Below are 27,832 nucleotides of genomic sequence, written 5' to 3'. Positions count from 1 at the left end.
GGCCGCCATTATTCTGTCTACGACAACCACTATTCATCTGGTTTTCAGGCCAAAAATCTAGGAGTTTTTCTTGATTCTCTTCTCCTTCTCTTTACCTCCAACCTACCAGAAAGTCTGGTGGATTCTACTCTTACTCCCCTCTTCTCAGAACCGTCTATTCTGCACAAAGGAGCCAGAAGGATTTTTCAAAACAAGAAAATCAGACCATGTCGGTCCATCGCTCAAAGGACCCCAGTGGCTCCCTTCCTATCGGAGGTGGAAAACTCCCAGGTTCCTATGGTGCCTCCCACCCCAGACCGTGCTGCTGCTCTGACCTCCTTTACTCCTCCTTCCCTGTCTTAGTCCTTCTGGGCTGTGATAACCAAAATACCAGAGACTGGGTAGCTTATAAACTTCAGAAATCCGTTTCTCACAGTTCTGGAGGCTGGAAAGTCCAAGATCATGGTGCTGGCAGGTTCAGTGTCTGGTGGGGGCCTGCTTCCTGGTTCAGAGACACTTTTTCATGTGCCCTCACGTGGTAGAAGGGACAACAGATCTTTTTTTGACCACACCATGCAGCATGTGAGATCTTACTTCCCCAACCAGGGATTGAACCTGTGCCCCCCTGCAGTGGAAGCGTGGAGTCCTAACCACTGGACCACCAGGGAATTCCCAAGGGAGCTTTTTTTTAAAAAAAAATAAACTTATTTATTTATTTTTGGCTGCGTTGGGTCTTTGTTGCTGCACGCAGGCTTTCTGTAGTTGCGGCGAGCGGGGGCTACTCTTTGTTGCGGTGCGCAGGCTTCTCATTGCGGTGCGCGGGCTTCTCATCGCAGTGGCTTCTCATTGTGGAGCACGGGCTCTAGGTGCGTGGGCTTCAGTAGTTGTGGCGTGCAGGCTCAGTAGTTGTGGCTCACAGTCTCAGTAGTTGTGGCACACGGGCTTAGTTGCTCCGCGGAATGTGGGATCTTCCTGGACCAGGGCTCGAACCTGTGTCCCCTGCCTTGGCAGGCGGATTCTTAACCACTGAACCACGAGGGAAGTCCCCCAAGGGAGCTTTTTAGGGCTCCTTTTATAAGGGCTCAATTTTGAGGACGTAATCACCTCCTAAGGCCATCATGACTTAATCACCTCCTAAGGCCATCACCTTGGGAGTTAGGTTTCAACATATGAATTCTAGGGGGACACAAACGTTCAGACCACAGTGCTTCCTCTCTACACCAGCCATGTTTGCCTTATTGCTGTTTTTTCAAATGTGCCCAGGCTATTCCCACCTCAGGGCCTTTGCACTTGCTGTTTCTTCTTCATCCAGCTCTGCATAAGACTGCTTTCCCTCTTCCTCAGATAGGTGTTTAATAAATATTTGAATGAATGAGTGGATATCTAATTTAATCAGTCCTCACAACAGCCCTGTAAGATACAGTTTTTAGATATGGGTTTGATTCTGGCTTTGTCATTTATGAGCTGAAGAACCTTGGGCAAGTTACTCCACCATTCTGAGCTACAGTTTCACCAGTAAAAGAGGAACTAAGATATACTTCAAATTTCCTGTAAGTTCAAATGAGACAGAGCAATGAAACCGCAGGATGTAATACTTGAAGTATTCTATCACACAAATTTCCTTTTCTTTTCTTGGCCACTGAAATTATCAAGAACTTAGGGGCTTGAGGTTGGGACACTTGTGCTAACCGCATCTGATTTTCCTCTCCTTCCTGGGCACTCAGGAAAACTACATTTCCCAGGCTCCTTGCAGTTAGGTGGGACCACGTGACCAGTTTTAGCCAATGAGATTTGTGTGGGAGACTATCCCCCAAGTCCTTGGAATCCCACTGCTTTGTCCCTCTGTGTGGAGTCCTAGCATGCTTCCCTCCTAACATTCATTCTCCTGTGTGCTAGCTCAGCACTCCTGGTTAAGAAAGACTCCCCCTTTGTTTTTCCCCTTTGGATTTCTGTGAATTCATGGAGGCAAACAAAAATGTGGGTTTGTGGGCAGAGCAAGAGAGGAGCCTGGGAGTTTACAAACAGTGTGAGCCGTGACATCTCAGCAATTGCTTCACTGGTAGGAAGCGGCATTCTTCTCCCCGGAAACTCTCTGTTTCTACTGTGGGTTCTAAATGATGAAGCACCCTCCTGTTCTTCCCCTGAATTTGAACTATTGCATGGCTAAGATGTGACAATCTGGTGACAGAGACACAGCTGTATGTTTGTAAAGACGTTAGTTTCCCAAGCTGTGTTCCATGGAACAAGTATGCCTCAGGAAATTGCATTAAGTGACCTACAAAGCAAAACGTTTCCATAGTCAAATAAGTAGGACAGCGCAGTATATTCTCTAGACATGGAGTCCTGGAGGAAAGAAACCTGTTGAACTTTGTTTAACTTAGCGTTTCTTTCTTTTTTTTTTTTTTTTGTGCGGTACGCGGGCCTCTCACTATTGTGGCCTCTCCCGTTGCGGAGCACAGGCTCCAGACGCGCAGGCTCAGCGGCCATGGCTCACAGGCCCAGCCACTTCGCGGCATGTGGGATCTTCCTGGACCGGGGCACGAACCCGTGTCCCCTGCATCGGCAGGCAGACTCTCAACCACTGTGCCACCAGGGAAGCCCTAACTTAGCGTTTCTTAAACTTTATTTCAAACTTACAGGGTGCATTTCCTGATTTCTCCTCCCTATCTTGCAACAAAAGAATAAGGATCCCAAAATTACCTTGCACTAAATGCCCAGGTATGGATGAATGAATGAATGAATGAATGGATGAATGAAAGCCAACGCAAAATAATATATGGTAACTCCCTTATTGGTAAAGCAAGCAGCCTAAAAATGTCACGGTCAAGATACATTTTTTCCCCACATTCGATCAGAAGTTTTCTTGCCAGAAATAGCAAGTTAAAGTCCACATAGCTGCTAAGGTGTAGAACTTGGGTTTTCTCCCTAATTTCTTTCTCTCTCTCTTTTTTTTTTTTTTTTTTGGCTGCATGGTGGTGCAGCTTTGGGGATCCTAGTTCCCTGACGCGGGATGGAACCTGGGTGCCCGCAGTGAAAGCGCCGAGTCACAACCACTGTACTGCCAGCGAATTCCCTCCCTAATATTTTGAATTTAAATGTATTGCTGCTAATCCTGCCAGGTGCCAGCATTCACAGTGCTGGGTGATTTCCATGTCCCCTCAGGGGTTTGTAAGGTATTACAACATAGCCAGACTCTACGAGTTCCAACTAGGATTCCACTATACAACATTCTGCATTTGCATGTATAAAATTTTTCCCGCTATGAAGTCACTTTCTAAAAGGTATGGTGAAAATTACTATTCTGATCAAAATTTATGACATTGCATAGGTCTCATATAACTGGTGAATTTTGCACACCAGCAAATACAGTATTTGACCCCAGGACCCTTCCCCTTCCTCCCCTTATCTACCTTTCAACATCTCCCAGGCCTGATTCTTCCATAGAATGCATGTTGGAAAATCTGATGTCAAAGTTAATTCTGCATAGGCTACTGTCATTTGTTTCCCAGACAGACAATGTGTGATCTTGGCCAAGTTACTTCCTCTCTCTGGGCCTCAGTTTCCTTCTCTTTAAAACAGGGAGCTACTGAAATACTAAAAGCCCAGAACCTTTCACTTCTGACATCCCGTCATCCTGTGTGCGCTGATGTCATTTTGTACGAAGCTAAGCTGCTGAATGCCCAGTCACCCCCTCCAATAGAAGAATGTTCTTAAGAGACAATCATTCTGATCTGGGGGCAGTCTAATACAAGGATTAAGCCGCTGGCCTCTAGACTACAATGGCGTCAGTTTGAACTGCACTGGCTGTGGGTTCCTGAGCAAGTGACCAATTTTTTTAGCCTCATCTGTAAAATGGGTAAAACCATTATCCATTCCCTGTGAGGTTATGAGGTTGAAGTGAGATAGAATTGAAGATCCTTAGCACAGTGCTTGGCACATCTAAGTACTCAGTAAATTATGCTGAATCTTATGTCTTAGGTTGGGTCAGGGTTAAGCCAGATAGAACGAAGTGTCAGGAGACTAGCCCTGCTTTCTCCACCTGCTCCTTCTAGAAGGACAAACACACTGGGGAGGAGAGAGAAGAGCCCTCACCTGTAGGCTCCCTTGGACAAGTCTGCAACACTGGGGAGGCCAAGACAAGATGTAGCTCTCCTGGGAGCAAGAGGCTTCTGATGCCCTGGGAATCACATCACTGAAGCAGCAGAGTGAGCGACCCAGGCCGTGTACATGGTATTACTGGGTGTCAGGGAGCTTACCCTGAGATGCAAGTGAGGCCAGAGCCCTGGAGCCATTTAGAAGGATGGGTCAGGATTAGGGGTGCGTGGTTGAGTATGATTCAACTCTGTATGACACCTCCCCCCCGACCCCAGACCTGTCTCATGTGCTATGGCAAAGAGGCATTCAGAGGACGGGGTCAGACTCAACTCCTGATGGCCCCCTCACTGTGCAGAGACACAGAACCAATGAATGGGGTAAAAGGAGGTGGCCCCCAAGAACACCAGCAGTGGTTAGCAGTGGGGAAAATCTAGTGGCTGCCACCGAGGCTACGCATGGCCTGGAAACAGCACGAATACAGGCTGGGGGTAGAATTCGGTGGGTCGTTCCAAAAATGTTGAGAAGTGTGGGACTGGGGTTAGGCGAGTGATTCATTCCAGGAAGTATGAAAAACAGGAGCTCGGGGTATTAGTATTGGTGATCCATTCCAAGGAGGAGAAGGAATTTGGGCTTGGCAGGGAGGCAGGTGTCTCTGGCTCATGCCAAGAAGGGTGAGAGATAGATGTGGGTTGGAGGAGGGGCTATGTTGGTGGTTCATTCCAGAAAGGATAAAGAGCCTGGGCCATGGATGTGGGCTGGACGTTCACTGGGAAATATGGTGCTTTTTCTGGAAAGACATGCAGGAAGCGGAGTGCATTGTGCTGGATAGGACAGTGGCTTGGAGGGCAGGTTTTGGACTCATTCTGCTGACTTGAAGTCCCAGTTCTATCACTTAACAGCTGGGTCTTCTCAGATAATTTGCATAACCTCTAAGGGCTTCCTGAACTATACAATGGGGGTAATTACACCCCTACCTCACGTCATCTTGTGAGTATGAAAGCGCTTGGTAGGGGTGCGGGTGGCCTTTGCTTCATTCTGTAAGGGGTCTCCATCCCACCAGAGTTCCCTTCTGATTCCCTGTCTGCCGCCCTCCCCGTTCTGAAAATGTCAGTGGTTTGAGATATGCTGACTGCTTGGGAAAATGGGGCTCTTTTCTTCTATCTGAAATTTACTTTTATATTTTAAGTGTTCTCTGGAACACATCCATGATTTGCGAGAGCTGAGAATTGCTAAGGCCTTTATTTATGAAGTATTAAACACTGACAGAAATTCAGCATGTCTTGAAACTCCTTAGGGAATAATACAAATAGATGGCCTTAAAAACGCATGCACAGAGTGATCGTGTAACTCCGGTTTCTACCAAAGTAGAAAAAATGTTGCTGACCCTTCCCGCACTCATGATCCCTGTCTGGAAGAGAGTGCCCCATTGTCGAGGTGGCCCCGAGCCAAGCAACTAATTATCGAAGGGGAGGGAAGGGGATTTCTGGAGACAAAGAAGGATGTCATATTCCATCCATCCAGAGAATTTAGAGCTCAAATAAAAAGCATTCAAAGTAAGTCAGTACCATGCAGCTTAAAAGTAACAGAGTATCCTCGTGCAGCAACCTGGAAAGTTCCAAACACTCATTAAAAAAAAAATTCTTACTTTTCTGACTCCTCTGTCAATCAGTATAAGACGTTTTGTGCAATTGGTTTTATAATTGATTTTGGTGACTAATATCCAACAAGTCATTTAAGAGGGACTTGCTTTCAAATCTTATTCCCTTGATCATAACTATTTCTTTACACGTTGCCATGATGGGGAGAGTGAGGTACAAATGCTTTAAGGGGAAAAGGTTGGATGTAATACCCAAGATTTTCCAGGTTTCCAAGATGTCAGTTACGGAACGTTTGTACGTGGCTTTTGCCTCACACGTAATGTGGTGTTACAGAAAGTCTCAGCACTCGATAGATGAGCTTTTAGAAGCTGAGAGACAACCTCTCTCCATCCCTGAGTCCTGTCTCATCCATGTTGGAATAATAATAAGAGAGAAATACTAGCACTGACAGCAGTGGGATGAGTGAACAGTGAGTTTTCGTAAGTGCCGAGTACTGTACTAGGCAATTATATAGCTTTTGTCATTGAGAATTATCTGACATTTATTCTTCAGAAAGGAGGCTGGTGACCAGACACATGATGGTTTCCCTGGCATCTCAAGTGTAACAAATGGTCCAGAGTCAGGGCTCACTGTCTTCAAGCCTTCACAAAGGGAGGCCAGCTCTGTGGTCTCTGACTGGACTCAGCACTAAAATGGCTTTGCCAATAAGTCCTGCTGTGACAGTGTTCCACTTGAGCCAAACAAACACCAGAGATATGAAATTTTACTCCATTATTCTGACAGTGCAAAGAAGAGGCATCTCATTGTAAAGGGAAGGATTGAACTAGAGGTCAAAGGACTTTTGATTTTCATGAACAAAGGGAGTCAGAACCACGGGTCAGAAATGCTAAGAATTTGAAAAGAATTTTGAAAACTTGGTGGCTGGCAATTTTATTTTCTGAACTGCAGATCAGGACAGATGGCCTGATGTGAATTTGTGGGTATATCTAGGGCAACCGCAGGGAGACAGCACAGATTTGTGGCAAAGAGCACAGCCTCTGGAGATGGACTCACTGGTTTTGATCCTGGTTCTACCTCTTACTAGCTGTTCGACCTTCATCACGTTATTGAACTTTGCTGAGCCTCAATTTCTCCATCTGTAAAATGGGAACAACAGCAAAACTCGCTATATGCAAAGCCCACCAAACCGTGTGGATGGGTACTAAGTTCTCAATAAATAAATAAGACATTCCTAAGCAGACAGGTAGAATATGTAAACGTATAAAGGACTTCAAAACACTGGAGAGAGTGTTTGGTTGATCTGTAACTTCAGGGGCGGCCATGTTGGAGTGACCTACGGAGGCAGAGTCCCTTTCCAGGTCACACGTAGAGGTAGAGTTACCTCCACAGAGGGGACTGCAGCAACAATGAGACAGGGCTGTGTCTCTGGGATGAAAACAGAGGCTCAGCCTGAGCTATAGGCTGGGAAATTGCACAGTCAGAGAAGCCATTGGGCGTGAGGGGAGGAGGGGCTGGGGAGGGCTGTGAAGCCAACTTTAGTTTCTATTCTGAGATACTTAAAAAAAATCTGGCCACATTTCCATGCACTTAATCAGACACCACATCTCTGAGTGTTCTATTTTTTTTCCATTATTTTTTTATGATGAATCATTGGCAGGAAAGGATCAAATGAACACATACCATTGATCATCAAAGGACCAAATAAAGCATCTAGTCAATTTCATGGTCAAGGACTTTCAAAGAAAGAGGTGGATGAGGGAATTAAAGAAAGATGATGCTTCCGGCTTTTTATGATGTTTTAGAGATTTCTCAAAGGGCACTGTCTTGTGATCCAGCAATGACTCCCTAAGTCCACAATCTATTTTATTCTTTCAATTTCCTCTAGTTTCTCCTCTAGACTTTACATCATTCACAGTGATGGGGAAAAGACAAAATTGATTTTAGGAAGGGAAACTGTGAAAAATGGTATGGGTTAGTCTCGTCTCCTGCTGAGTTCATTTTATTAAATGAAGCAGAGAAAACACCAGAACCTGGGAAGCTGAAATGGTCCATTTTTCTTAGATTAGTTCTGGGCAGAGAAGAGTAGCATTTACTGAATGAAGCGCTCTGCATATATGGACCCCTTTAATCCCCTCAACAAGCCTTTACATTAAGGGGTCTGAGCCTGACTTTCTCAAGAGCTCAAGCAACTTGGTCAAGTTCAAATAATAACTATTTGATAAAGCTGGGATCAAATTCACACTTGTCAGATTCAACTAAACACAAGAGGCAGACAGTGCTGTAACCAGGGCTAGGACCAGGGTAAGTCAAGATTTAAGGAGGAACTCATGCTCAAGGCTGTATGTACATGAACCCGAGACAGAGTGACCATCTCCTTAACTTTTGCACCCTGAGCGCTTCATCGGCCCCACCCCAGCCCATCCACCGAGTTGTCAGCATTGACTGATGGTGGCGGGGGGAGCGCATGAGGGCAACTGGGCTACTAGCCTAAGGACCTCCTATGAACTGGGCACTGTGCCAGGAGCTTTATGTACATAAAGGACCACCCATCCTCTCACAGGCCTTGGAATATTTACCTTCAGTGTAAGTGATTAGATAGAAACAACTGTATGTACCAGAATTCCTCTTCCAGCAAGAGGGCAATATATTTGCCAAGAAATCCTTTAATAAAAGAAAAGAGACAGAGAATGAGTTGGCCTTCTCCCTGGTCCAGAGCTTAGGTGTTTGCTGATACCAAGTTCAAAGGGGTAAAAACAAATTACTCTGCCAGCCAGAGGGAGAAGAATGTGACAGTCTCGGGAAGGAGGTTGAGGAGAGATGGAAAGAAGGGGGAGTCAGGTGGTAGCTCAGAGGCTGAGGGTTCTTGCCCTTTGATATGATCCCTACCCCCATCCTCAGGTGCCCCCGAATCGCAAGCGAATTTGCTGAAGTTCAGAATGCTTCCCCTGTGTGTGATGGGGCAGTGCGGGGGGTGGCGGGCGTATTGTGGGACTCAGCGAAGGTGAAACAGAGACCCTGCCCATAGTCACAAGGAAGACCACTGGATCCTAAGCCCCAGGAAGTAGCCAGTATTGAAGGAGGAGTTTCAGACCTTGCCAGACCACAGGGCTGGCTGGGGGTCTGAGTCAGTACACCTGTTACGGGAAAGAGGGGCCCCCAGCGGACATCTGTCTTATGTACAAATGGAGACAATGAGGTTCAGAGAGGTTGAGTCAAGTGCTCAATACCCCACAGCTGGTCAGAGGGTGGGCGCCAGCCTCTGGTGTCAGTTTCTTAGCCGCATAAATGGACATCCTCACCCGTGCTGAGAAAAGGGAAGGTGGGAGGGGGGGCCAAACCGGGAGGGAGACATCAGGGCTGGTGGCGAGAGGGCCAGCTTGACCAACAAGCCCAGCGCAGGCCAGCATGTGGCCGCTAAGCTCAGAGTAGCTGCCCTGAACAGTTTTCTTCGCAGTCTTTTTTTTTTTTTTCTCAGTGAATGCAGTGTGTTTTCAGAAGCTGCGTCCCCAACTTGGGTAGAATCTTAGAGCAAAAAGGAGCCTTGGGGCTTCCCTGGTGGCGCAGTGGTTGAGAGTCTGCCTGCCGATGCAGGGGACACGGGCTCGTGCTCCGGTCCGGGAAGATCCCGCATGCCGCGGAGCGGCTGGGCCCATGAGCCATGGCCGCTGAGCCTGCGCGTCCGGAGCCTGTGCTCCGCAACGGGAGAGACCACAACAGTGAGAGGCCCGCGTATTGCAAAAAAAAAACCTTCCCATCCACCTCATTTTACACATCAGGACATTGAGGCCCAGAGGAGAAAGCCTTGTGACCAGGCAGGAAGCTGGCTTCTGAAAAATGCCAAAGGCATTCTACAGAACAGAGAGTAGAGAAGGCCTGGCAAGTGAGGAAGTCTGCTTGATTTTGATAAAATTAATCCTCCCAGGGAAAGGATTTGCAGACCTGATTCCGGGCCCCTGAGGTGCTCCTTTTGGTTGGTGCTCTCAGCCCCCCAGCCAGTCCCCGACTCCCTGCCGGCTGTGAGACTTCCAGCTGCCCCTTCACCACAAAACTGCCCTCTGGAAGCTGAGGTCCTGGGGGTCTTCAGGCCATGCTGCTGGGGGAAGGCATCGTGAGCTGGGGGAGCTTTCCAAAGCCCACATCTGTGACAAGACAGTGCTGGCTTTGAGAGGCCACCAGGTCTGGTGCGGCGTTCTCAAGACTGAGCGCATGCAGAAATCACTCAAGATCCGAATTGATAGATCTGGGCGGGGGCCCGGGAATCTGCATTACAAAGCTCCCAGGAATTCCAACTCAGGTGGTTCACAGACCACACTTTGAAGGGCACTGGTACCGTGCAAACTGGATGGGCTGGGAGGCCGGATAAAGCTAGGTTGACATCCTGGCTCTGCCACGGGGCGTGAGCAAGGGGGCTTGGTCCCTCTGTGCTAAATTAGGCATCTACTACTGCTGCTGCTGCTTCCTCTTCCCCTTTCCCTTCTCCGCCTCTTCCTCCCCCTCCCCCCTCCTTCTTCATCTTTCTGATCCAACTGGAAATCCAAGTTTATTAAAAGAATTTCAACTACAGAAAGATAAAAGGCTGCTGATTGTGCTTAAGCTTCCTCACCCATCGCACAGGAAGTGTTTCTGGAAGTTGAATGAGAATTTCGAAAAAGTGCCTAACAGTGCCTGGCACACAGTAGGCACTTCATAAACGTGAACACCCTTCTCCCTCTTGGCCCCTGTTTGAGAGACTGAATCCCTTCCTGCTTCTCCCACATAATGATGGTCCCTGCCGGCAGAGGCCACATCACCACCCTCTTGATGACACTCCCAGCTGTGACAAGCCTCCAGCAGCGCCTGTCTTTTCATCCTAAGGAATGAATCGCCTCTCGTTCTGAGGCCAAGGCGGAAGAATGTTCCCTTGCAGCCATTAAAAAGCAGCGGCATTTCTAACAATGGCCCAGGCTCTCTTGGTTCAGTTGAAACCTGTCTAGCTCAGCTGCCTTGATGGAACTGGCCTTGGTAATTACTATAGTTCTGTGGCTCTGAGAAGCTCAGCTTGAAGACTGTGCCTTTTAATTCCCAGACATGATACGAGCCATGTGTATTTCACATACACACACACACACACACACACACACACACACACACACACACACACACACAGTTATTTTTTTTAGCAGATAGTGTTCCACACGCTTGAATTTTCTAGATAGTCACGACTTGTGTCAGTAGACGCTAATCTAAAAAAAAAGGTTTCTCTAAAGTGTCCAAGATTCCCTAATTATTATTTATTCAGTTAGGATTTGAGGGGACTTAGAAAAATGCATATGCCTGAAAGTCTCAAAGTGATCAAATTAGGACAAAGGGAAAATATTAATACAGAGATAAAATTAAGTTGGGGTAAGATGAGCAGGTAAAAAACAGAGAAAAGGGCCTGTACAGGTTTACAGGACAGCCCACACCCAGCTCCCACAGACACTGTAAGATGGAAACATAATTCATTACAGGATTCGTGGTCCCCAGAAGATCAGAGCCAACCAGTTTCTTAAGAAAAACACAGGTCTGTCTCCCACTGGATGTATTTCTCCCATGTGTCCTCGTAAAGGGGAATCTGTGGAATGGATCAAGTTCTTCTAACACCCCTTTGAGATATACGGTGGAATTTCTTCTTCTTGTGATATCTCTGGGTACAAGATAGGAAAGTGTTTTCGGGCTCTGACTTGCTCCAACCAGAGAAGAGTAGAAAGCCCGTCACCGCTTGCTTCCCTCCCAAGTCCCATGACACACATTATCACCTCTAAGTAATAGCCTTTCTTTTTTCTAAGGTAAGATTTGGCCTCAGAATCCTTCCTAACACAGATTTTCAGGTAGCTACTGGCAACCCACTGAAATTGACATATAAAATAAAAATTTATTTGCCACTGCTGATCTAGAAGGATGGATATTTGTGTTAACTTCTGATGGATTCACTATGTGTGTGTATGTGTGTATACACACTATATATACATACTTTCATATATACACATATTATATACATGCAGTACATACAAAGAAGATACTCAGTCTTCTGAGGACCAAATACACACATTTGGATACAGTATTGAGTCATTTTAGAAGATACAATACAAGGCCATCATTATGATTATCAGGTAATGTGTTCAACTATAAGTCACTGGGGATTTTCAAGCACTAACGAGGTATCTGGAGTTACTTTGTTCTTACTATAAATGACAGCTGTGTTTGGGGGAGAACTTTGGACCGCTTTTTGCAGGTCTACTCTGCTCTTTCCTGCCCCATTGCTGGGCTACTGGCTATCACTCTGGCAGTTAAGAGGACCTGCCTCCATCAGTTTCCTCCAGCTTTTCAAACTTAAGATCCCACAATAGACTAAGATGTGTAGCGCTTAGAACTGTGTGAAACTAAAAGTCCCCAGGAGGTGAACTAGGTCTTGCCTGATGAGGCATATGCTTTTGACACCTCTGTGTGGTCCCAACAGTGACCACTTTGCCCTTTCTTCTGGACTTACGGCTGTATCCAGATACGGTTGCTTTTTAGATAAATGACATATATTGAGCCTGCCTTAATAGTTCCAGGTATTTCTTGCTTTCTGAACTCTCGCTCTGCACGCCCAAGAGCCAAGGAGGTTTCGCTAGTAAGGGGTATTTTATAATGCCTTTCTCGTTCCCTGTCACAGTGGTCTTTCCTCTTTTTCACATGGAGGCTCACTTGAGCTCATGCTACCTAAGAGCGGTCACTTGAAGAAATGGGATCTGAGAAGGTGGTTCACACCCCCCCAAGAACACTCACGTAGCCCCACATCCTGTTCCCCACATCCCAGCCTGTGAAGCAGGGAACGGGGATGTTCTAGGGGGCCACGTATCTGCACCTTGAATTAATTTTAAACTGCCTGCCTGGCAACGCCATTGCTGAACACTTCTCACCCCAGCTCCAGACTCTATTTCTGCTAATTAGAGAATGTTTTGTTGCAACTAATCAGCCCAGCATCCTTTCTAATCAAAACAACATTCTGGGGCTTCCCTGGTGGCGCAGTGCTTGAGAGTCCGCCTGCCGATGCAGGGGACACGGGTTCATGCCCCGGTTCGGGAAGGTCCCACATGCCGCAGAGCGGCTGGGCCCGTGAGCCATGGCCGCTGAGCCTGCGCGTCCGGAGCCTGTGCTCCGCAACAGGAGAGGCCACAACAGTGAGAGGCCCGCGTACCGAAAAAAAAACCCAAAAAAACCAAAAAACAACATTCTGGTCTAGGTACAACACCCATCTCCGAAGGGCCTGGTTAGGTTTGCAAATCGGGAAGCACAGGCAGCTTTCTGTTTCCCTCTGTATACCCCGGTTGCAGGCAAAGCATCCTGACACACAGACACACACACACACACACACAGACACACACACACACACACACATTCATTCGTCTGGACGCTCTAAGAGGACTTTTTGCTAGTGGCTGGTTGGTTTCAGTGCTCTTTCCCGTCCCCATTGGCACAGCCTGTACTGTGAAAGGAGATATGGATACCTCAGCATCGTTTATCTAGCCAAGTGTCTCTTAAATAAACAAGAAGGTAGATAGGAACTTAAATTTAAACTAATAGCCATGCTAGACACACACACACACATACACACACACACAACCACACACAGAGCGAGAGAGTGAGAGAGCACACACTTATTGCATTGAGCAAACATTCACTGGGAGCCTGTCCTGGGCCAGATATTCTGCTATAAATTCGAACCCAGAGACGACTAAAGGAAGATTCCTGCTCCAAGAAGCTCAAAGTTGGAGACAAGCAAAGTGGGAATTATGTAGAGTGTGGTGAGAGGTAAGACAGAGGAAACCCAGGGGGTCCTGGGAGCATGGTGCTGGGATGGTTGGCTCTTGTTGGGGAGCAAACAAGGAAGGTTCCCTGGAGGAGGTGATGTTTGGTTTATGTCTGAAAGAATTCCTTATAGAACAGGATTTTATTTCTCTTCTTGTGCCCTTCCTCCTTACCCCTCCTCATCTACAGTGGTGTGTGTGTGTGTGTGTGCATGTGTGTGTGTGTGTGTGTGTGTTGTGGGTGGTGTGGCCTCTGGATAAGAGAGTAGAAAGAAACAGGCACCTTATTAGAATAGTAACATGTTGAAGTTGTATTCTGGGGAGGGTGTCAATGTCAGTAAGAGGAAATGTGGATGACCCTTTTGTAGGGTGTGCAAGGCAACATGCCTCTTTGACAACTCAACAGGGTGGAGACTTGGGTGATATGCAGGGCTGCTACTCCAGGATGGAGCCAGGGCCCTGTAGGGTATCAGGGGAGGATAATGACCCAGGAGACTGTGGGGTGGACAGAAGACAAGGAAGCACTGGAGGTCATACCAAGTAGACCATTTACGGAATGAAAGTTCAAGGCACCTTGTTCGCCGTCCTGTGGGAGGCGCACTTACGGTCAGCTTGGGAGGGTGGACACACGTCCTCCCCATTTTAAGCCTGTATTTTCAGGGATGGAACTGGATGTTGAGAAACAATCGGAAGAGGAGGTTTTCCATCCTCCCCACAGCTCCGGTTGCCCAAGTGCACCATGGGTAGCACCTAAACTCCCAGCAGGCATCTGGCCCTGACATTCTCGTGTTAGCCACAGGAGAGCGGGGATCAAGGGGACAGAGGCAGGGAGACAGGTGGCCAATGAAGTGGTCTATCTGAGGGAAAATGGCAGGTGGGATGATAGCAGTCGCGGTAGGAGTGAAGAGAAAGTACTAGATTCAAGAGAAGTATAGAGGGAAGAATGGACCAAATACATGTTTGCATAGGTGTCTGCGGAGATGGAAAGATTTCCCCCATGGCCACTTGTGTGGATGGTAGTACCATTAACTGGGATACAATGAGAAAAACATTTCCAAGTGTCTGAATCAGCAACAAGCTTCCTGGACTCACTGTATCACCTTTTCCTGGCCTCTGAGACAACATAGAATAAACAGCTTGCTGGGCCAGCTGCTGTGGGCTCAGCGAGAGAACCTTCCAGCTTCTTCAGCCAATTAGCGAATGCCTTAATGCTTCCACTTTGCATCCCCGAAACTCCCCGTTCACATGCTTACTGGGCCATGAAATTCTTCAAAGTGTGTCTTTTTGATCGAAAAGATTCAGGCTTCTGTCTCTGCTCTTTATTTATTTCCCTGCCTTGTTGGGTGGCAAATAATTGATCATCTCCTAGGATGATGGGAAGGGGTTGCCTGTTGATCTAGAACTTCAGGGTCTGGCTTCAGTTGATTTCCATTCCTGCAGCTCCCCCAAGTATGAAAATGGGATGTCTGGGAATTCAGAATCCTTGCAACCCACATGTCTCCCACTCAAAGGCAGAACAAATCACATACCTTCCTCATTACTCCTTTGTGTACTTCTGTAATAATGTCTCCTAAATTCCAAGAAATCCATTGGAACCAAAAAAGCAAGGCAGCAGAGTAGAAAGACCCTTAGATTAGAGAAAAAGGATCCGAATCCCCCTCCACCCTATAGCCGTCTTTCTGAGCCTCAGTTTTCTCATATCTAGCCTTATAAACTGCCTATTAATGGAAACTGCAAACAAAGCAAAACATAAAGAAAACAACGGTTAAGTCTCTGAGCTGGATTGAAAAGTGCCCTCTTTGCAATGCAATGATTTCAAGTTGAACAGGGGTCTTTGGGACTGCCTTGGGATGAATTTCATTATCACTGTTAAATCTGCAGTGGGACCCACCCGAGTTCCTTTAGCAATTTTTATTATCCAATATTACAGATGATACGGTTAAAGGAAATACTTTAATCAAAGGTAATACCTCTGAAATTATGAAGCACAGATATGCCTTTCCCCATAATAGCTGCATCTTAGCGCCCAAGATGATTCACCCCTCCCTTTTTCATCTCATTCAATTTTTCTCCCCTTCTGATTCCACCTCCCAGCTTAACACTTACTAGAAGATGAGCCTGGATTTCCTCTAACCACTTCCCTTATTTCCCTCTCATCCTCCTTCCAAATTGGCCCTCAGTTAATGAAGTGAGGCTTCCAAGGCGACTCTTTGAGAGTTGGGTTATTTTTCCGAGGCTCCATTAGGCCAAGGAGACAAATTACTCCAGATTATCTCTTATCTAAATCCTTCAAGTGCTGGGAGATGAATAATAAACTTTGGTTCACTGAAGTAATACACAGAGATGATTTTTTATCAAAACAGCGTCTGTTAGAACTGCTGCTGCCCAGCTCTTAACGGTGATGACTAATGTCACCAGAAATGCCATCACCACGAATCAGAGGGCGCTCTCTGCAGAGGACGCCCCCAACGAAGTGGAGAAATGGCAGGGGTCACTTTGAAGATATGCCTGCCTTTAAAAAAAAAGAACAAAATTCAATATGTCATAAGAAGCATCCCTGTAGGCATAGGTTAAAAAAAGGCAAACCTCTGCTAAAGGAGTTTTTCTTATTTCTTTCTTTGAAATTTCTACATGTGAAAACAATATTAAAATACCAATTTACAAACCTCCCTAACATGTGTCTTTAATCCTCAGAACAACCTTATGGTGAACATAGGAATATACCCATTTCACAGATGAGGAGACAAGACCCTTCTGAGTTTCATAGTCAGACAGCAGCTAAGTGGCACCGAGTAAACTCTGATCTTCTGAACCCAAGCCCCTTCCGTGTTTCTCTGTACCATGTTGTGGGAGTCACAGGGACCCTAACATAAGGAAAGTTCTTGGAGAGGCAGCATTTCCAAAATGCATCTTTGCTCAAAGACCCACAGTGAATCCCTATTGCTGGGTTCACCAAACCCAGACTGACTTCCGGGGTAGCAGACGCTGTGGCTGCGCTGCTCTCGGCCCCTCATCCTTACTGATCCCACAGTGATGCTGGCCCATTTCTCTGTCCGAAGGCTTTCTCTCGCTGGTACTGCCGCACAGAGGGCCGGAAGTGCCAGGGTATTAACGTCACCCACCCTCGGAACAGCTTTCAGCTAACGACGTTGGGAGTTGACGCTAAAATATTCCAATCCCCTCGTCCCTCGGGGGGATGACTGAGGTGGGCGTTTCCTATTACCTTGCAAAGTTCCCCCTGGGGTCAACCTCCACCCACCCACCGGTGTTGCTGGCTCGATATGGCACCATGCAGTGACTGGCTTTCCTTTCTGCTCTCGCTTTCCCACCTCTCCCACTGGCTGTTCTAGATCCCAAAGAAATATCTTGCTCTTGATCCCCTGTCTCAGGGTCTGCTTATGGCTTAAGAGGCCCTCCATTGGCTGCATCTCATCTTTTCCACCCCCACTTGCTATTACTTCTCTGTCTGCTCGTCCACTCCCAGGGACTTGGTCTTGCAATTGACAAAGTGATGAAACACCACCACCATGTTCTTCCACCTCCAAGCCTTTGTTCACACTGTTTTCACCCCTGCTCTGCACTGTCATCTTCTATACGTCCTTCAAGGTGTTGCTCAAGTCCAGCTCCTCTGAGAAGTTGTCCCTGTTGACCCAGGCCTTTTGAGACACTGCCCAACGTTAAACAATGTACTCCTCTGTCATGTATCTTCTTGTCCCCTAATCTTTCTTTCATCCATGCCATTGTTCTAACCACTAAATAGACTTTAAGTTCCTATGTAGGAACTTATTCGCAGCTAGTGGTGTGCTGGTAAATGTTTAACAACCAACTCTGAAAAAAACGTATGCCTATATCTACATATATACGTTTATTATAAACTTTACTGACATAAAGAATGTGTAGTCCCCAGTTTTTAAGTGATAATAAAAATGATTATTTATAAAATAATAATAAAAGTGATAAATAAAATATGCATTACTCTTTGTTTATGAAGTCCATATAGTGAATTAAGTCCCATAGAACGCGTTCATTGATTTTTGCCCACCTATGGTGGCCTATCTGTAGCCAACCTGTGGCCACAATTTAGTCAGGATTTGACAAATTGAGTTGTACCTTAATCCAGTTACTCGCTACCCAATATATTTGTTATTGATCCTGATACGTGATTGATCTCTGATTAATCTCTAAACTGTTTCTCACCCTCATACAAACTTGTGCTCAATTGTCTGTAACCTCCTTCTGATTCAGCACTAGACATGACACATTTTAAAAGTTTAATCTGGATTATTCACATTTCCTCCATTCCTTTCTTAAGTTTGGACAATCAACAAAATGATAACTCAAGCTCTGATTTCTGTGGTGTAAATACTCCAAACAGGGCTGACTTTCAAGCTACACAAGTGATGTCACTGCAGGCAGTTAGGAAGCAATGCGTGCAGCACATCACCGTGGAGTACTTTCCCTGTACAGCAAAAATAAATGTAAATAACCCCGAGAGCACTGACAATCGAATGTAGTAAAATTACGAAGTGATGAGTTTCAAGTGTTTATTACCTTTGTCTACAATAGAATTGTTTTAATTGTAAGTTTATATACTTTAATATTTCATATAATGGTTTCGTTGATTGACCGGCTCACAGAATTCCTGAACATTTAACAATAGGCGTTTGTGAGCTGGTGGGAGCCAGCCCCAGCACACCACTGCAACTATTTTGTAATTCAGATTGTCGAGTGTGGTCTGGGTGGCAGTCAAAGCTCTCTGAATACTTGCTGTGTGAGCGAGTGGCTGTAGCTTCTAAAGGACAGATGACCAAAGAGCTTGAGAAAATGAGGCCACCATCAGACATTTCCTCAGTAAATGTTGCTGAACTGCTCAGGGCACCAAGCCAGAGGAGGGGAGGGTCTTGTCCCTGAGCTGATATTGGGGAGAAGGGTCAAGTAGTGGAAGCTGCCCATCACCTCTTGGTTCCTTCCTTCTTATAACCAAGTATCTTGGCTGATTAGCCGTGGATTCCCCAATCTTCTCCACAGAGACACCGGGCTAACCAGAGGTATTGTATTCTGAGACTGAGGTTATGTTTCTGACAGTTAATAAAGTGGCATTCTGGTTTGGACATCGGTCTTATTGGGTGGGTCAGGCTGGGTTAGACACTGGCTGGCCATTGCAAACCAGTTCTGGGGTCCTGTCCCATTGGATGATAGTAAACGAGCGCATGTAATAGTTACAAGCAAGGCTTTGGAGTCAGACTGTTTGGGTTCAGATGCCAACGATTAGCGATGTGCCCCTGGGAAAGTTACTCAATTTCTCTAAGACTGTTTCATCATCTATAACATGGGGACAGTCATTGCACCTTATAATCTTGTAAGGATTCAATGTGAAATTGCACGTAAAGCTCTTTGCACAATGTCTTGCAGATAGTATGTACTCAAATAATGTAAAATGATGATAATAATAGCAGTAATAGCCTAACAACTTTGGGAAATAGAAGTTCAACTAGTATTAATGAGGTTTCTTTAATGCAGGACTCCTAAAAGTCCTCAGGATCTCAGAATGCTTAGGGTATTCCTAAGAAGTGATACTGCATGCTCAGTTTCCAAAACCACTAGTGTTTGCATTTGTGAAACTCCCTGAGATGCCCGTGTTTAACTTTTTCTGGAAATCTTTGAAATGTCCCTTCAGGAGAAAAGAGCAGCTGCTGTTCCTCATCTTTTCCTTTTCCCTTTCCTTGAAGCAGAATTCTTATTCATGCCTGCATCTCAGATACAGGGAGAAGAATGGAGATTTAGGGACCCTTGTTTTTCCTATGGGAAGAATTCATATGTTTGCGAAGAATATTCCAACTCAAACTGAATTTCACCTTAATGGTCCTTCTTGGTTTCCAAAAGACATCAGAAGAGGAATCTCCTAGGTCTGCCCTCTCCAGCAACTGGGTTGTTGACATATTCTTTTTTTTTTTTTTTTTTTTTTTTTGCGGTACGCGGGCCTCTCACTGTTGTGGCCTCTCCCGTTGCGGAGCACAGGCTCCGGATGCGCAGACCCAGCGGCCATGGCTCACGGGCCCAGCCGCTCCGCGGCAAGTGGGATCCTCCCCGACCGGGGCACAAACCCATGTCCTCTGCATCGGCAGGTGGGCTCTCAACCACTGCGTCACCAGGGAAGTTGACATATTCTTGATGTGGTTTCCAGTTGTATTCTTCCAAGAGCCTGAGGTGTTCCTGTAAGTGCCGCTCTCAGGAGGAAGGAGGGGAGGGTGAGCGGAGGCCTGGGCTGATGGGCAGAAGCAGCAGGCAGGCATGGAAAGATGCAGAGTCCCGGTGATGTGGGTTCAAATCCATCTCCTCCACTACACAAGCAGATGTGTAATCTTAGGCAAGTCGCTGACTCTTTCTAAGCCTTTGTCTCCTGAACTGCCAAAGCTGGACTGGTTGTGAGTAGATTGCATGAGAAAATACAGGTAGAGTGCCCAATACTTAGTAGCTCAAGAAGTCTTTACAATTCTTTCTCGAAGAGAAGCGAGAAAAAGAAGCACAGAAGGAGGTAAGGATTGGAGGTAATAGACAATTTCAGAATGAACTGTCATCACCTAGTTTTAAAAAAATCCTCTAAAAAGAAGTGATTGTCTTAGTTTTCATGTCTTACTGTGTGACCTTGGACAAGTTACTTTACCTCCTCTGTGCCTCATTTTCCTTCCTGTGGAATAGTGATAAGTAATACCATCTACTTCCTGTGGTTATTGGGAGGATGAAATGAGGTACAGAGCACATAAAGAACTTAGGATGGCGCCCAGTTTGTAGTATAGGCTCAAAGTGTGTTCATCATCATCATTATTATATATTATTATTATTTTTTAAATGTTTGTTTTATTTATTTTTTGGCTGCGTTGGGTCTTACTTGCGGCTTGCAGGGTCTTCTTTGAGGTGTGCGGGATCTTTCGCTGTGGCGCAGGTCCTTTGTTGTGGCACGCGGGCTTCTCTCTAGTTGTGCTGTGTGGGTTGTCTCTCTCTAGTTGTGGTGCAGGGGGTCCAGAGTGTGTGGCTCTGTAGTTTGCGGCATGTGGGCTCTCTCATTGAGGTGTGCGAGCTCAGTAGTTGTGACACACGGGGTTAGTTACCCCGCGGCATGTGGGATCTTAGTTCCCCAACCAGGGATCGAACCCACGTCCCCTGCATTGGAAGGCGGATTCTTTACCACTGGACCACCAAGGAAGTCCCTATTATTATTATTATTATTATTAGCATCCTTTGCCCAGCTCCTCCTGTTTGCCCTTTATTCTCTCTCAGCTCTACTTTCCTCTTCATCTTTTAAGCCATTAAAAGAGCATCACTGTTAGAAGATGAACGCCCATCCTCCTGCAGGTTCTGTAAGTGTTCTTGGCTTTTTCCAAGCTCCAACAGCTCCTATTATCTGGGCCTTCGCTTGGAAATTAATCACGGAGAGGCTTATGATGGCTCTTCTATAGTTATGAGATGTTATCCCAATCTTTCATTGCAACTTTATGCTTTTATTACCATTCTCTCTACACAGGCACTAAGCAATGATTCAAGGCCCACACTCTAATCGTTGATGGTGAGAATCACAGCTTTCCATAGACCTAAACTGCCCAGCTTGGGGCAAATACACTACTCAGCACTACTCAGCACTCTTCCTCGAGGGAGAGAAGAGAAGAGGGGTTAAGATTAATGAAGTTTCAGGCCCTGTACTAGTAAATCCAATGCTAGGAATATCAGCTAAACACAATGTCTGCCCCTGCCTTTGGGAAGCTTAGGGTTTGGTGGGGAATCTGGACAATAAAAAGACAATGTAGGTTCACATGGATGAATGGCTCAGGGTGAGGGACAGTGCCCCCACCTCTCCAGGGGACTGCAAGACCAGCAGCTGTGGGGCTAACAGGGTCTTGGTGCTCTGGCCGGGTGTCAGGCCTGATCCTCTGAGGTGGGAGAGCCGAGTTCAGACACTGGTCCACCAGAGACCTCCCAGCTTCATTTATATCAAATGGCGAAAGCTCTCCCAGAGATCTCCATCTCCTTGCAAGACCCAGCTCCACTCAATGACCAGCAAGCTACAGTACTGGACACCCTATGCCAAACAACTAGCAAGACAGGAACACAACCCCACCGATTAGCAGAGACGCTGCCTAAAATCATAATAAGGACACAGACACCCCCAAACACACCACCGGACATGGTCCTGCCCACCAGAAAGACACGATCCAGCCTCATCCACCAGAACACAGGCACCAGTCCCCTCCACCAGGAAGCCTACACAAGCCACTGAACCAACCTTACCCACTTGGGGCACACACCAAAAACAATGGGAACTACGAACCTGCAGCCTGCAAAGAGGAGACTCCAAACACAGTAAGTTAAGGAAAATGAGAAATACACAGTAGATGAAGGAGCAAGGTAGAAACCCATCAGACCAAACATATGAAGAGGAAATAGTCAGTCTACCTGAAAAAGAATTTAGAGTAATGATAGTAAAGATGATCCAAAATCTTGGGAATAGAATGGAGAAAAAACAAGAAACGTTTAACAGGTACCTAGAAGAACTAAAGAGCAAACAAACAATGATGAACAACACAGTAAATGAAATAAAAAATTCTCTAAAAGGAATCAATAGCAGAATAACTGAGGCAGAAGAACAGATAAGTGACCTGAAGGATAAAATAGTAGAAATAACTACTGCAGAGCAGAATAAAGAAAAAAGAATGAAAAGAACTGGGGACAGTCTCAGAGACCTCTGGGACAACATTAACCACACCAACATTTGAATTATAGGGGTTCCAGAAGAAGAAGAGAAAAAAAAAAGGGACTGAGAAAATATTCGAAGAGATTATGCTTGAAAACTTTCCTAATATGAGTAAGGAAATAGTCAATCAAGTCCAGGAAGCGCAGAGAGTCCCATACAGGATAAATCCAAGGATAAACACACCAAGACACATATTAATCAGACTATCAAAAATTAAATACAAAGAAAAAATATTAAAAGCAGCAAGAGAAAAGCAACAAATAACATACAAGGGAATCCCCATAAGGTTAACAGCTGATCTTTCAGCAGAAACTCTGCAAGCCAGAAAGGAGTGGCAGGACATATTTAAAGTGATGAAAGGGAAAATCCTACAACCAAGATTACTCTACCCAGCAAGGATCTCATTCAGATTCGACAGAGAAATTAAAACCTTTAGAGACAAGCAAAAGCTAAGAGAATTCAGCACCACCAAACCAGCTTTACAACAAATGCTAAAGGAACTTCTCTAGGCAGGAAACACAAGAGAAGGAAAAGACCTACAATACCAAACCCAGAACAATTAAGAAAATGGTAATAGGACCATACATATCGATAATTACCTTAAATGTAAATGGATTAAATGCTGCAACCAAAAAACATAGACTGGCTGAATGGATACAAAAACAAGACCCATATATATGCTGTCTACAAGAGACCCACTTCAGACCCAGGGACACACACAGACTGAAAGTGAGGGAATGGAAAAAGATATTCCATGCAAATGGAAATCAAAAGAAAGCTGGAGTAGCAATTCTCATATCAGACAAAATAGACTTTAAAATAAACACTATTACAAGAGACAAAGAAGGACACTACATAATGATCAAGGGATCAATCCAAGAAGATATAACAATTGTAAACATTTATGCACCCAACATAGGATCACCTCAATATATAAGGCAAATGCTAACAGCCATAAAAGGGGAAATCAACAGTAACACAATCATAGTAGGGGACTTTAGCACCCCACTTTCACCAATGGACAGATCATCCAAAATGAAAATAAATAAGGAAACACAAACTTTAAATGATACATTAAACAAGATGGACTTAATTGATATTTGTAGGACATTCCATCCAAAAACAATAGAATACACTTTCTTCTCAAGCACTCATGGAACGTTCTCCAGGATGGACCATATCTTGGGTCACAAATCAAGCCTTGGTAAATTTAAGAAAATTGAAATCCTATCAAGTATCTTTTCCGACCATAACACTATGAGACTAGATATCAATTACAGGAAAAAATCTGTAAAAAATACAAACGCTTGGAGGCTAAACAATACACTACTAAATAACCAAGAGATCACTGAAGAAATCAAAGAGGAAATTAAAAAATACCTAGAAACAAATGGTAATGAAAACACGATGACCCAAAACCTATGGGATGCAGCAAAAGCAGTTCTAAGAGGGAAGTTTATAGCAATACAATCCTCCCTCAAGAAACAAGAAACATCTCAAATAAACAAACTAACCTTACACCTAAAGCAATTAGAGAAAGAACAAAAAAACCCCAAAGTTAGCAGAAGGAAAGAGATCATAAAGATCAGATCAGAAATAAGTGAAAAAGAAATGAAGGAAACGATAGCAAAGATCAATAAAACTAAAAGCTGGTTCCTTGAGAAGACAAACAAAATTGATAAACGATTAGCCAGACTCATTAAGAAAAAAAGGGAGAAGACTCAAATCAATAGAATTGGAAGTGAAAAAGGAGAGATAATAACTGACACTGCAGAAATACAAAGGATTATGAGAGATTACTACAAGCAACTCTATGCCAATAAAATGGACAACCTGGAAGAAATGGACAAATTGTTAGAAAAGCACAACCTTCCGAGACTGAACCGGGAAGAAATAGAAAAATATAAACAGACCAATCACAAGAACTGAAATTGAAACTGTGATTAAAAATCTTCCAACAAACAAAAGCCCAGGACTAGATGGCTTCACAGGCGAATTCTATCAAACATTTAGAGAAGAGCTAACACCTATCCTTCTCAAACTCTTCCAAAATATAGCAGAGGGAGGAACACTCCCAAGCTCATTCTACAAGGCCACCATCACCTTGATACCAAAACCAGACAAGGATATCACAAAAAAAGAAAACTACAGGCCAATATCACTGATGAACATAGATGCAAAAGTTGTCCACAAGACACTAGCAAACAAAATCCAACAGCATATTAAAAGGATCATACACCATGATCAAGTGGGGTTTATCCCAGGAATGCAAGGATTCTTCAATATGCAAATCAATCAATGTGATACACCATATTAAAATATTGAAGGATAAAAACCATATGATCATCTCAATAGATGCAGAAAAAGCTTTCGACAAAATTTAACACCCATTTATGATAAAAACCCTGCAGAAAGTAGGCACAGAGGGAACTTACCTCAACATAATAAAGGCCATATATGACAGTCACACAGCCAACACTGTTCTCAATGGTGAAAAACTGAAACCATTTCCACTAAGATCAGGAAAAAGACAAGGTTGCCCACTCTCTTCACTGTTATTCTACATAGTTTTGTAAGTTGTAGCCACAGCAATCAGAGAAGAAAAAGAAATAAAAGGAATCCAAATCAGAAAAGAAGAAGCAAAACTGTCACTGTTTGCAGATGACATGACACTATACATAGAGAGTCCTAAAGATGCTACCAGAAAACTACTAGAGCTAATCAATGAATTTGGTAAAGTAGCAGGATACAAAATTAATGCACAGAAATCTCTTGCATTCCTATACACTAATGATGAAAAATCTGAAAGAGGAATTAAGGAAACACTCCCATTTACCATTGCAACAGAAAGAATAAAATACCTAGGAATAAACCTACCTAAGGAGACAAAACACCTGTGTGCAGAAAACAATAAGACACTGATGAAAGAAATTGAAGATGATACAAACAGATGGAAAGATATACCATGTTCTTGGACTAGAAGAATCAACATTGTGAAAATGACTGTATTCCCCAAAGCAACGTACAGATTCAATGTAATCCCTATCAAACTACCAATGGCATTTTTCACAGAACTAGAACAAAAAAATTTCACAGTTTGCATGGGAACACAGAAGACCTGGAATAGCCAAAGCAATCTTGAGAAAGAAAAACGGAACTGGAGGAATCAGGCTCCCGGACTTCAGACTATACTACAAAGCTACAGTAATCAAGACAGTATGGTACTGGCACAAAAACAGAGATATAGATCAATGGAACAGGATAGAAAGCCCAGAGATGAACCCACGCACATATGGTCACCTTATTTTTGATAAAGAAGGCAAGAATATGCGGTGGAGAAAAGACAGCCTCTTCAATAAGTGGTGCTGGGAAAACTGGACAGCTACATGTAAAAGTATGAGATTAGAACACTCCCTAACACCGTACACAAAAATAAACTCAAAATGGATTAAAGACCTCAGTGTAAGGCGAGACACTATCAAACTCTTAGAGGAAAACATAGGCAGGACACTCTATGACATAAATCACAGCAAGATGCTTTTTGGCCCACCTCCTAGAGAAATGGAAATAAAAACAAAAATAAACAAATGGGACCTAATGAAACTTAAAAGCTTTTGCACAGCAAAGGAAACCATAAACAAGATGAAAAGACAACCCTCAGAATGGGAGAAAATATTTGCAAATGAAGCAACTGACAGAGGATTAATCTCCAGATTTTACAAGCAGCTCATGTAGCTCAATATCAAAAAAACAAACAACCCAATCCAAAAATGGGCAGAAGACTTAAAGAGACATTTCTCCAAAGAACATATACAGATTGCCAACACACACGTGAAAGGATGCTCAACATCACTAATCTTTAGTGCAATGCACATCAAAACTACAATGAGGTATCACGTCACACCAGTCAGAATGGCGACCATCAAAAAATCTACAAACAATAAATGCTGGAGAGGATGTGGAGAAAGGGGAATCCTCCTGCACTGTTGGTGGGAATGTAAATTGATACAGCCACTATGGAGAACAGTATGGAGGTTCCTTAAAAAACTAAAAATAGAACTACTATACGACCCATCAATCCCACTACTGGGCATATACCCGGAGAAAACCATAATTCAAAAAGAATCATGTACCACAATGTTCATTGCAGCACTATCTACAATAGCCAGGACATGGAAGCAACCTAAGTGTCCACTGACAGAGGAATGGATAAAGAAGATGTGGCACATATATACAATGGAATATTACTCAGCCATAAAAAGAAACGAAATTGAGTTATTTGTAATGAGGTGGATGGACCTAGAGACTGTCATACAGAGTGGAGTAAGTCAGAAAGAGAAAAACAAATACCGTATGCTAACACATATATATGGAATCTAAAAAAAAAAAAGAAAAAGGTTCTGAAGAAACTAAGGGCAGGACAGGAATAAAGATGCAGATGTAGAGAATGGACTTGAGGACACAGGGAGGGGGAAGGGTAAGCTTGGATGAAGTGAGAGAGTGGCATGGACATACATACACTACCAAATGTAAAATAGACAGCTAGTGGGAAGCAGCCACATAGCACAGGGAGATCAGCTCGGTGCTTTGTGTCCACCTAGAGGGGTGGGATAGGGTGGGTGATAGGGAGACGCAAGAGGGAGGAGATGTGGGAACATATGTATATGTATAGCTGATTCACTTTGTTATACAGCAGAAACTAACACACCATTGTAAAGCAGTTATACTCCAGTAAAGATGCTAAAAACAAAAAACAAAACAAAAGACAAGACATGTATCTCAGTGTTGGAAACACAGGAGGCACGTGAGCTGGGGGTGGATGTCCAAGTGAGGAGAGCTTAACAGAGCCCTAAAGAACAAGGCAGAAATGGATCTGAGGCCTGGCGTTGCTGAGGGAGGGAGCTGCTGCCTGGATATTGACCTTTTAAAAATATTTATGTATTTATTTTTATTTTTTTAAATTGAAGCATAGTTGCTTTACAATGTTGTGTTAGTTTCAGGTGTACAGCACGGTGATTCAGTTATACTATATATATATATATATATATATATATATGTCTTTATATTTTCTTTTTCAGATTCTTTTCCCTTGTAGGGTATTACAAAATATTGTGCATAGTTCCCTGTGCTATACAGTAGGTCCTTGTTCGTTGGATATTGATTTTTTTATACCATCTCATAGTAAATATTCTGAAATGTTCTGAGATGGTTTCCCCCAGTTGTCCTGCACGAGCTGGGCAAGGTGACATGGAGCCAGGGCTTCTCCACACAGGAGACCAGCAAAACTGAGCGCTCTGCCTGATGGTTCCTGAGGGAATCCACCCTCCAAGCAGTATCCTATCATTGGCCAACCCCGGGAACTTGGCCCCAGGAGACATGTCCCAGAAAAGGTAGCTCTGACAGCTGATGGTGCGTGTCCCTTCCCAACTGTGCACTCATGATGGTAACTTGATACTGGTCCTGATGGAGAGTGTTTACAGCACAGAAATTGGCAAATGCTACCCATCAGGGTGTTCTTTGCCAAGGCCAGTTGTTAAACATTTCCCAGCACACCGCTGTGTGTACCTCCACTTGGGGAGCTTTCTGTGCTACCTGTTGTAGGA

General features: G+C 44.5%; 1 protein-coding gene across 1 annotated transcript in view; it reads right to left on the bottom strand.

Annotated features, from left to right (window-relative positions):
• The window catches only part of VAT1L (vesicle amine transport 1 like), a 143,195-nt gene that overhangs the window by 25,765 nt on the left and 89,598 nt on the right, over positions 1–27,832 (bottom strand). The gene's annotated exons all lie outside the window — the stretch shown is intronic.

This window comes from Lagenorhynchus albirostris, chromosome 19 (assembly GCF_949774975.1).
Source record: "Lagenorhynchus albirostris chromosome 19, mLagAlb1.1, whole genome shotgun sequence".
Classification (NCBI taxonomy): Eukaryota; Metazoa; Chordata; class Mammalia; order Artiodactyla; family Delphinidae; genus Lagenorhynchus; species Lagenorhynchus albirostris.
This window is presented reverse-complemented; position numbering and strand designations above follow the sequence as displayed.